The sequence below is a fragment of the Ornithodoros turicata genome, chromosome 7 (assembly GCF_037126465.1).
Source record: "Ornithodoros turicata isolate Travis chromosome 7, ASM3712646v1, whole genome shotgun sequence".
Classification (NCBI taxonomy): domain Eukaryota; kingdom Metazoa; phylum Arthropoda; class Arachnida; order Ixodida; family Argasidae; genus Ornithodoros; species Ornithodoros turicata.
The window spans coordinates 13,033,850-13,046,406 of NC_088207.1; positions in this window are offsets into that span (position 1 = coordinate 13,033,850).

Below are 12,557 nucleotides of genomic sequence, written 5' to 3' on the forward strand. Positions count from 1 at the left end.
ATACGGCGGGAACTTTCAGAGATGTGCAGCCTTGACCACGTAGGCAAGGCTCTGGCAAAGTCACAAAAAAAGTCTGAGCCAGGGAGGGGCAAGTGCCCCCCCTTGCCCCCCTTAACGGCGCCCATGTGTCCAGTTTAGTTCGATGCGTGCAAAAACAACACTGAAATGATGAATTGCTTGCCGTATTAACTCAGCATGAAGATAACGTGTCTGTTTCTCGCTGGTTTTGGTTGCAGACATTCACTTAGTACATCGAAAATCGAACTTATGCACCGTTACACCACTCCGCGTTACCCTCTCCCCAAGCCCGCATGCCGAGATTGGACCAAGCTTGGCAAGTGCTTGGCCCACGAGCTCGTTTCTTGGTACGGAACTGTCCCGTGGCCGACGGCTTGCTTAAACCTCCCTCTGCCTATATCACTATGCAGCATTGCGCCAACGTTGGCTGGCCGAAGGAGTCGTTGGCCAGCTGTCATCCTACGTTTCGCCACCCGTCGGCCATCGGCCATTGCTTGCTTGGGCAGGTGACGAACGCCATATCTTCCCTCTTTTATGTATATGTATCTTGAAACTCAAACTCAACGACCTGGCAGTGCCTTGTATGCAACCAGCGCACCGCATGCGGAGAATGGGCTTATCAAGATTGCATTGGGGATCACGATGTTCACTTTACTTGCTTTCATCGTGACGACCATATCTGTTTCCGTTCATTTTGTCCCGACCCTCGGCATTTGGTCCGATTCTGACACTTGAATTTCGCGATACAGTTTTACGGAAATACAGGGTGGATTTATAGCAAACTTTATCATTTTGATCGCGTCGTAAAAGTAGAAAATGACGTTTGTGGCGCTCGAAACTTTGCAGACTTATAGTCATTCGCGTCAAGTTTTATACATATTTTTTTCGGCGCAGTTCCCTTAGAAGTCGGCCCAGGACGCACATTCCCCAGGCCGTCAGTCGTGACATTGCCCACATATGTGAGGCCGACAATGGCGAGCCACAAAGCCACCACCATCAAATGCTATCACTTTGTAGAAAAAATGTTCCAAGTAAAGCAAATTCTCAACCCGTGTACTTCCTATGGCCTATACCGCCCGCAAACCGCCATTTCTTCCTATGTCTGCTTCACGTTCACATCACCACGTATAGGTGGCGCGCAGCAACCCATGGAGGCTCCCTACATGGTCTCCAGGCAGCGCCACCTATACGTGGTAATGTGAACGTGAACAGACAGAGGGAAAAAAATGGCGGCTTGCTGGCAGTCATAAGAAGTGCATGTGGTGCGAATTTGCTTTGCTTCTAACTTTTTTCCACAAAGTGATAGCATTTAAAAAAAATTGATAAAACTGCAAGCGAATGACTATCAGTCTGCAAAGTTTGAAGCACCAGAAACGGAATCTTCTATTTTAACGACGCGATCAAAATGTGTAACCTTTGCTAAATTCACCCTAAGAACAACGTACGGAACAGTACGGAAATAAAACAACGCATAAAAATATGACGTTTAATTGCAAAACTATCAAGGCTATGGCAAGTGGGGGCATTCGCCCTGGGCGCCATATCAAGGGTGGAGGGGGAAATTTAGGTGCTTCCAAGAGAGAGCGATGGCAGTGGTACATGCGGTCGGAACTTGCGCATCACAGCTCATTGCTGAGGCCTACTTTGTACTGCATAGTCGAGCACTGCGCTGACATTTCAAGACTATTTGCAAGGCACATGTGCCTTTCATACGCTTTACTGGAACTGGACAGTAAAGTTGATTTCTGGCTGTTGGTGCTGTCGTCAGTGCATGGTACGGCACATATGACCTTCTGTAACGCCATCATTTCATATAATGGCGTGTGTGGTAGTCATCGCTGTACGACTGAACTGGCCAATTTTATTATCTACCATCATCATTGTTATGCTTACCGCTGTATTCTGGCTCTGCCCTGAGGGATCCCTCGGGTTTCGCAGGGCCTTACTAATGCATTGGGCACGCACGCTCGCTGCGCCGCGCATGGAGCGCTCCCAAGGCTGTTGAAGCTTCTCCTCTACAACAATTTTATACAAATAATAATGGGTAGAGCTTTACACGTAAGGTGCGTCCGCCCACCATTTTGTTGCTAGAGGTGCTGCAGGGTCGGACAGCGGGTAATTTCCTCCAGCTGGGGTTCTTCAGCGGGCGCCGGGAATCTCCGACACATGGTACCAGAATAAATATGTTTATCTCCCCCACTGCCTCGGCCGGGTTGAACCCGTGATCTCGACATCGGCAAGCTACCGACTGAGTATTCACTACACATCTTCTCTTCCGCTTTTACACCGCCTCATCTTTGTGCTATGGCTATACGCCACGACAGTTTGGCTCTGCGCATTAGAGGGCCCAAACTTTGGAGGAACCACCCGACGAAGTGCCAGTCCAACCCGAAGGGCAGCAAGAAGACGGTATTCAGAGACCGGTATAGTACCCTGCTCCACGGGCAATAAGGGGAGAGGGAAGCTGAGGAGCTGCGCAAACAGCTGACCTAAGTGCATAGCGTGTTCACTCTCCGCTTAGTCTATAAACATACGGATCAAAGGGGCACCGGACACAATAGCGCTCGAGAGGGAGAGAGAGAAAAAGTTATCGCGCTAAAGTACTTGGTCAGTTCGTCTTGTGATGTGATGTGATAAGGGAGGGACCGTCCGTTCGTTACAGATGGACCTCTCTTTCGATCGGACGATTATTCGTGTCCAATATAACCGTCTGTAAGTAGAAGGACCAATTAGCTACACCCGTTTTAGACACAAGGGTCAGCCGCTAGTTCGTTGACTTGGCTCTATACGAGAAAATGGAACTGAGTATCTTCTGTGCCGCGGAATACTGTGGGGGTTGCCTGTTCCTCAGCAGCACAAACAGCACCGGCGGCATCACGTTTCCATATGCACGTGGTGTGCACGTCGGAAAGGATAAGGCTTCTCTCATGCTCTGTTGATAGCGTGAAAATTATGTGAAGAGAAGTCAGGGGCAGTGTTCTTTCCACACTGGAACGTTTTAAAACGAGACCTAACTCCTCAGTACCCACGTGAACGTAGACAGCGTCGCTAGGGCAACACCATCTATAGACAAAGTTGGGCGCGATCGCTACAGGGTCACATCACAGCCGTGGTGTTAGCCACAGGTCCTGGGTTGTCATCGCATCTGCAGCGACAGACCGGTAAAGCCCGGAAGGTTCAGAACAGGACGCAGGTCCCCGTCTGAACTGCAACGGTAACATGCAGTCCGGTACATTCGACCTTGTTGAAGAAAACGAGGCGGCGGCGAGGAGGAAGCGAGCTGCCATTACTTGCACGTGCAGACACTGATGGCCACAAGCGTTCTGCGTTTGAAATCAGCTGCGTGTGGCTAGAGCGGACGACATTTCTAAGTATGTAGGAGCAGGTATCATGCGGTCAGGTCTTCTGCCTAAGGTAGGGACAACCAACTACCTTTTCTATTCTGGCGAACACGCAAACAGCCTCAAAAACAGTTGACCCTTCCCCCAAACCCTCCATCTTGAAATAAAAATACTCAGAGGGTTGGTACCCATATTATAGGCCTGCACGGGCCGACTTTTCCGGGTCCGACCCGTCCCGGGCACATCGAAAAATGGCCCATCCCAGCCCGCGGGCCCGAGCCTTCATGTTTTTATGCGGCCCAGCTGGGCTCGGTCACTGCCCCTCTCACCAAGCTATGCCAACGTGATTGTGGGATATGTGAGGAATAAGGAGCAATGTGAAGTCGCTTCGTGAAGGTTCTAGGGAGTGGAATCATACGCATAATGCGTGTCATTTACTTGTTTTTGAAAATATATGCACAGGAATGACTCAAGTGCGTGATGATATGAATAGTCCTCCAGTGTGCGGAGTTAGCTGCGTGACCCGGTCGAGCCTCACTCTCGGAAACATGTTTGTCGGCCCTGGCCCGGCCCGGCCCGACCCGCCGTGGTGGCGTCTTTTGTCGGGCCGGGCCGAGCGCACAGCCCATAACAAGCCCAGCCCGGCCCGGCCCGGCCCACGGGCCGTGTCGGGGGCTCGGGATCGTGCAGGGCTCTAACCCACATAGTCTGCATGCAGATATACCCGCTTGGGTAGAACTCTCCCCTGCATGAAGTCCACGGACATCTTTGAGGACCAAGGGGGTACTCGTTGTGATGTTGGGTGGAAAGAAGCAATCGACGTAGGCGGCAGTCAAGAAGCTGTTTTGACTAGACAGCCACACAGCAGACGGAACTGGAATTGACCGAACTGATCACAGGTCAACTTCAGGATGAACAACAACAATTACGAGATGATGACTGGGGAGTTTCATCGGCAGGGGAGGAAGAGTAGCAAGCCATACCGTCTGGCTGACCACTCTAAACCCATAATAAGGAAGGAAGGGAGGTACTCTACCCCATTGCTGGTGGTGGTGTTGGGAATGAAATAATGAGCCCCTTCACAATAAGGATCGAAGTCCTATGGTGCCCAGAAAGGTGAAGACAGCCTTGAGGACAGAGCGTTGGTGTGCTGGATGTGGCCAGGGACCCATCTATTTTGTGAGAGATAGGGGGCGGGAGTCTAGCTCGTTAAGGGATCCGGAGAGTACGGTTCGGGAAGGTTGGTAGTGTGGGCGATGGAGAAGAATGTGCTCTAGATCTTCAACAGCAACGCGGTCGCTGCAGTGGGGAGAGTCAAGTTGTCTCAAGTGGCAATGCTTGTGCAAGCGCTGAACGATGTATTTTTCCGTGCAGGAGTAACAAGCCTGTGTCTTCAGTAACTTCCATCCGACGACTTAGGTTGGACCAGGACAAAGGTAATTGAGAGATGAGCGACGCTGAAGCAGCGCTGAGATGACAAGACGGTGAAAATGGACACACACAAAAAACACGGGTTCCCATCGGATCTGCAGCGACAGACCGGTACAACCCGGAAGGTAGCCCAGCACGCAGGTCCCCATCAGAACTGCAAAAGGAGCAGCAGTCCGGTACGACCTGGTGGGCGAGAGAGAAAGAAAGCGCCCAGAAGGTTTCATCGTCCGGAGGTTGAGGACGGCACTACCTTTGGGCGCAGCAAGTAGCAAGCCACATCGCGGGTTCTCATCGAACCACAAGAAGAGTGTGGTTCGGCACAACCCGTTTGGGCGAAAGTTCACCGCCGAACCCTCCGCCGCACAAAACACGAAGCAGCACTACACGACCAACGACCCGTCGCAGTCGTTGGTCACAGCCAGCCCAGAAGCAGAGGACAAGGCCCACACGGCCCTGTCGAACCGGCGCTGGTGGAGCTCGCCGTCGAGAGGGCCGTGCAATTTAATGGCATCGAGAAGATGCGCACGACGGTCAGAGTCAATGGAGTCCACGTAGGGCACAACCAGGCACGACAGCAACTCCCACACAGGCTGGCGAATTTCCGAGTCCGGAGACTGCACCAATCGCGTCGCCATCGGGACAACAGCGGCCAACAAGGATGGCGACATGGGAAATTTCAGGAGCTCGGCTTCGGCGAAGAAAAACCACCAGCGCCGGCGGATCAATAGACGCTCGTAACGTTCGACGAGGTGAGCAATTTTGGAGGTCGTGGAGGCTGCTGCGGCGGACGCCACCTTAAAACTTGCCATGGCGTAGAAGGCTGAGGGTTCGAGACGGCGGGCGACGGCGAGAGAAAAGGGTGTGGGAGAGTGCAAAAAGGAACTACCTTTGTGCCTATCAGAAGGGTGTCACTTATCTTCGTTTATGGCGAAAATGTAGTTGCGAACATTCACCGTCGGACGTCGCTTCCGTCGTAGACTAGTTCAGAAGGTTCCAGAAGGGAATTTTCGACAAATGTGGCACGGTGGTGACGAGACTGGCTTGCTATTGCTGGCCTCATTCATGTGGACCAGAACCAAAAGAACTGTACGATAAGCGAACAGAAATCCGCGTGGCAAAATACGCGGGAAAAATATATAATTGGGAGTTTTAAGAAGTCGTAAGCGGCCTCAGATTCCGTAAAGCCGTCAGTGGATCCCAGTGGACTAAGCGTAAATGAAGAGGCTGACAGAGTAACTGCTTCTGCCAGACGGTGATACCGAATATGTTGACCCATGTTGACAGAGGGCATTCTTGTTGGCGATGATCCGACCAATGGCGTCCCAACAATATCGCCGGGACATCACAGACAGGTCCTTGTGCACGCCGTCGATCCAACTTTGTCGTTTTTCCTCCCAGGCCGTTTGCCCCGCTGTCTCACCTCCCTCCTGCATCGACTTCGCCTCAATGTGGCCTTCACCCTGCAGTTTAGACACAGACTAGGGTATGCTTCAACTAGCTCGTGTTCCAACTGCGGCATAGTGGCAAGCATTCAACACGTCCTCATCGACTGCCCTCTATACAGTTCGGAGACAGCAATGCTTGAGTGACCTGACTGACCTGTATAAACAAAGAAGCCGCTCAGCCTTGCCGCAATCTCGGGTCCTTCTTCTAACCTTGTGCAGCACCGTCAATGTCTGCACACATCCTATCTGTTCTTGACGTCTACCAGCCTGCTTGAACTCCTCTGACCTCAGAGGTTTTGCCGTGAATGCGGAGATGTGATCTTCACAGCGCTACAGCTCCGGTGGCTGACCGGATGAACCACTATCCCCATCAGTTACGACGCACCCGCATGTGTGCGCGCGAGTGTGTATGCATCATATTTTTCATTGTCATCCCACTCATGTGTTAACCCACATGCACTGAGGTATATGGTACCGCAATTGTTGCGGTGAATCACCTCATGCCATCGTCATTCATGTAGTTGTTGTATCGCTGTCAGCCAATCAGATATCAGCAACGTGATGCCACCCGCTCTAAAGGATTCGGGCAATTCGCTTATCATGGTTTTGGAAACGTTATCGTGAAACATGTACGTTTTTCTAAAACTCGCTAATTGTGTGCCATGAGTGTTACTATGAGGAAGAAATTACAGAACGTGCCGTCTGAAAATGTGAAGGTGTTCAACCCAACGTCTAAGAAAAAACAGGGAAAACACCCAGACAGCATAACCGGCGCCTGAATTCGAAACCCGGGTCACCTCCCGGTCTCGGCGTGGAATGTCGTCCCCGTAACCACGAGGCCACGGGAGCTGGTTAACCGAAAGGAACATCATCTGGCGCAGCTTTGCAACAGCACGTACTGCAGTCCTAAACGTCGTTATCTTCCAGTTCCTAGCATGATTTTTGAGAAGCTGTAGAGGGCTCGGCCTATCTTAAACCTGTGTACGCGGCGGCAAAGCGGGTCCTCCATATCTTGAACCGGAGAGAAAGCAAGAAAATATGTGGACGTGAGTGAAAAGTGAGTTAAAAATAACTTGGAACTTGTTACTTTGGCAAAGTTACCTGAAAAAGGAACAAGTTCCTCTGAAACTTACCACGGCGCAAAAGTGCAGAGTTAAGTTAGAAGTTACAATAAAAAAAAGGAACTTAGTTACAGTAGCGAGTTACTTGTAACGAGTTACCTCGAACTCTGAACTGAACAATACACTTCAAAACATTAAAGGAGCACTGAAGTGCAAAAGATGGCCGACAATACGAAACGTGTTCTCACTGATCTCCTCAAACGATTTGTCCAATCACCGCGGGACTTTGTTTGAGGAGACCAATCCGAGGCCTCTCCAAATTGTCACGATTCTTTAGGAGAGGGAGAGCGTAGATTGTGATTTCTTTCACTAAAACATCTATTTGGACCTGTTGGTACAATCCCTTGACGACAAAAGCGCTAAAAAGACGAAGAGGGACGACACAACATAGAGCACTCACTCGTGATGGCACAAGGCCATCAAATAGCTGTTTGTGGACACGACAGGAAATTATCAGGGTTACCTGCGATTGTAAATATCAAAAAGAAGCCAGAATGTTCGGTTAAGCATCAAGATCCGGATGTAAAACTGCGTCGGGTGGAATCTATGAGGTTCCATTGAGCTGTGGAAACGCTATATTGGGCAGACGCCTAAACACACGTCTAAGGGAGCACCGCAACAACTAAGAGTAGACAATGGAATCTCTTTGCATTCCACAGTGTGTGGGACTGTGGGTGCGATAGAATGTATTGCAGAACGACAGTAAGGGGGCGTTACAAAAAGCAAAAAGTAAGAACCGCTGCCATTGAAATGAAGCTGAGCGATTGTGCGCCCGCAGGGAGTAAGGTGTGAAGCGTTTGGATAGACATCTACCAGAGAAACGTGCGTGTTGCACTCCTCCGCAGGCAACTCAATGTATACCTCAACTGCTCACGCGCGCTGCACCTGTGTAGTGCTATTTTGTGTCCGAAGCAGCTTGGAAGTAACTCATTCTTTCTTTTAAAGTAACTCCGTAATTGCAAGTTACATTTCAGGCTGAAGAACTTAGTTACATTTTTCACACGCTAACTTGTAAAGAGTTCTTTTTGACGGGTAGCTTCTCGATCTATGGATAGAGATGTACTAGACACCCACTAAATTGTTGAAAGTGTGTACTCTGTGTTGTGTCCTCTGTGTTCGTCTTTTACCGTCACAGGAAATGATTTCTTTCAGCCACAAGTCATGAACGGTGCGACGGATGAATTTCGTCCCACTTGTCTTCATGTCAACGTAACAGAACCTTTCCTTCCACAATAAAAACTCACATTTGCATCACATATTTTACTTTAGTGAGTTGCCACATTATCTTCTTGGCAGTAGTAATTTTTTTGTCCCCACAGTTGAGGTTGAAGACCAAGGAAGGATAACAATCACACTTTCATTGCAGTTCCATTTCCATAACTCCCATATTTGCACTTTCAATGCCAGCCTTACAATTTCATTAATGAAACTACTCAGCTGATAAGGCGTGGCATGGACTACATAAGGGGTACAATCTTGCATCCGTGACTCTTGCAGTTCCAGAATATAACAAGCGTTCATCTTGTATAACGCCCTACTGAAATGCTAGGTCTAGCATGTCCATGCCGGTGCAACCAGACTTCCTTCCAAGCTCACACGCAGAGATGGGAAGGTGGAAACCAGTTTTACGGAAAGGCCGCATTTAGTACATGCACAGGTCCCGACAAAAGTTTACGGAACACGCGAGCGGTGTATTTTCTCCTCGGTACGACACCCTAGCGGCAAGCGGAAGCTGGCGAAATCAGGCCAGTTCACTGCCTCAGAGGGGTGGACGACTGCGCTCTTAGCGACACACAGCGGTAGTTTCGGTATGATTACTGTTGTATCCCAAGCAGCACAATGTACCGAAAGTCGAGTGCAATAGGGGTGGACGGTATGTGTCTTATCAACAGTGATGGCCAGTAGTTAACTACATGTAGTTAAACTACTAGTTAAACTACCTGATTGTAGTTAAAAAGTAGTTATCAACTACTTGCAGAAATGTCATGGAGGTAAGAAACTAAGGAGAGGGCTATAAGATCGGAGGGCCGTGGGACCCCTCTAGCGGTCGCTCCTCGCAATACCACGCCCATCTAGTTGCCCAGTCACGTGATCCCAACATGTTTCGGCGTTATGGCGGTCTGCGCGGAGACTTGGAAGTTTAGCAAACTTCATCATCAGGAAACCTCTTACCTTCAAGGAGTCCATTCGCACAATACTTTGAAGGTTATGGGGTGTTTCAACATTTGCCGCGTGATAAATCACAGCAAAAGTTGAGCAAAACAGAAGAGAACCAGGCAATGTCACGATGACGTACGTACGTCTTCTAGCGATTTAGTGATCCATTGCTTCCACACTGAGATGATATATCTTGTGTTTCAACGGGTGTGATAACTTCTAACTCCAAAGATGTTATGAAAGCGAAAACAAGTTATTCGGCCGCAGCTCGTCTCTGTATTCAGGTAAGGTACGCCGCGGTCATGGAGGACGCCATGTTTTATAGCGTCTTGCCGTGACGTTTATGGGTCACGTGTGTGGGCAACTAACCACAATGCCTTGCGCGGGTCACACCACGCTCGCTTGCATTGGGAGAGGCGCTTAGGGCATCTCCTTAGTTTCTTACCTCCATGAGAAATGTAGTGGCAACTACTAGTTAAACTACTATTTTAAGTAGTTAACTACAGTAGTTAAGTTACTGAAGGCGTAAACTACTTCTGATTTTGCCGCAAGCTTTACGGCACGATTGTGCTTCCGACCTTTGCCTTGAGCTACTTGTTTGTTGAGAATGGAGGTGCAGAGCAGTTATGTGGTGCATGTGCACTAAATCTTCACTTTTAATTAGAGGTGTGCGAATATTGAAATTTTCGAATACGAATATCGACAAAATTGTCCTTCGAATATCGAATATCACGTCACAGGATAACAGCTTCTAAGAGTTAATTAATTTAATTAGGCCCCAGAAAAAAAAAACATCGTCACAGTTGTGTTCTGCTGATCCTTAGAAAAATGTCCCAAGTGCTAATGAGGAGTATGTATTAATGCATTGGGGCTTAGCATAGAGCATACATGCTTATATGCACATGTACAGTAAAATTATTTTTACAATGAAACAGTGTGCTGTTCTCATGAGGCAAACTGAAAACCGCAAGCAAATACTTTCGTTTCAAAAATCTTTCATGAACAGTGAACACCTGTGTTGGCATTGTAAAGTGCTGGTGAAACAGACAGAATGGAAGTAAAGAGCAATGACATGTATAGAGTGTGGGATGATTTAGTGACGAGCACCTCAGAAGGAAAATGATGGTGGCAAGTGGTCTCTTCTTGCATTGAAAATGCCTTCCGCACTTGTCGTGAGGGCGAAAAACTGCACGGTTTCACTGCTATCACGCGTGACGTCACGCGCGAGACCATCGTTACTGACGGTAATGCATAGTTTGGAACGGTCTCATGCATTATAGCGTGGTAAAACTGCGATCCTCGACGATGTTGTATGGCTCTATCACGCGTGATTGTTTCCGCGACGTTTGTGTCCAGCGCTCCTTTCATTTCACAGCGGAAATCTGCGCGCGGGCCTCAAACTTTGTCGCGCCGGCGACGACGCGCGTGAGTCGTGAGCAAAATCGATCCACGAAGGTCGGGCTTACGGCTATATATGCGTCTTGCTATCACCTGTAACAACAGTTAACGCAGTTTCAAATGACTGCAGCATTACTGTCGTCCTAGTTGGCGCTTTCATACGGTCGCAGAGCGCCGGAGTTGGAGAAACTATGTCGAAATATCAACACGTCGCACTCCTCGATTATCGCCGTCATCGAACGCGACCATGATTCTATCATATATCGCTGATAACCACAAATCGAAACTGAAATAGATGCATTCGAGACACAGGTTTTGGCTGTGCATCCAATGGGACGCTGAACAGCGGTGTTCAGCTCACCGTCAACAAAATTTCGATATTTAACCGTAATTTCACCGAACTGTAAGCCACATACGAATGTTCAGAGTTCGCTAGCAATCCACTAAAGCCACGACAGTGGTGACGATGTATGAAACGTACCGCGGTCTCTGGTTTCGCTGGGGCGGACTCTAAAATGGCGGCCGCACACAACAGCGTACTAGTTTCGGTTTCGGTTACCGAACGTATAGCGACGCATTCGCGAACGAGCGTACCTCGGAAGCTCCGCGCGTAGCTTTGCATCTGTTCTACTATGCATGTTCGTCGCCGCAACGTACAAATTCGAGTGCGCAGCCCGCAACAGCTTCGGAATAAGCTGCTGTGATATGCAAAAAGAAATCGAATATTCGAAAACTTCGAATATTAAATTTTCGAATACGAATCGAATATCGCAAATATTCGATTCGTATTCAAAATTAGATTATTTATCGATTATTGGCACACCTCTACTTTTAATGCTTGTCGAGTGAAGTCTCATATGCTGTGGAATAATTCTGCAACTTAGTTTATCGCGTAGGCATAGAAAGAATCCCGCTGCGAGCTTTGTATTTGACGATCGTAGCAGTGGCTTGAGCCAAAGTTTATTATCGCTAGTGATTCATATTTAGGTGCCCAAGGACACTACAAGGGATTGGTGTTGGTGGACAACGTTAAGTAGTTATAGATGTAGTTAAACTACATTGCAGTAGTTAAAAAGTAGTTTTAACTAGTCCCCTGAAAAGTAGTTGAACTACTTAAACTACTCAATCCCAAAGTAGTTAGTAGTTATAGTTAAACTACTGTAGAAGTAGTTAGTGGCCATCACTGCTTATCAATGTTCTTTAGTTTCACCAGTTCGTTCGAGGTCTTCCCCCTACCGGTCCACCCCTATTGCACTCGACTTTCAGTACATTGTGCTGTTTGGGATGTGCACGCAAAGCGAGTTGGATTTTATTGTTGTGCTCGCCAACAACACGTGATTCAACGATTGTTGAGACAGGGAGCTCGCCGCTATCATCGTGATAACAAGGATGAATCATAATGGCAACACTTTACGGTGTATTGCTTTTATTGGAAAGCCATGATACGTAGACAATAGAAAGAAAGGTATCTTGTAAACAGTTGCTTTATTATGGACGAGGCGTGACGAGCTCATAAACAATTGACGCTGACATTGATAATTAATTGATTGATAAACAACTGACGTGAGTCACGAGTTGTTGACGAGCACAACAGTAAAATCCAACTTACTTCGCGGGCACATACAACAGTAATCCTACCGAAACTA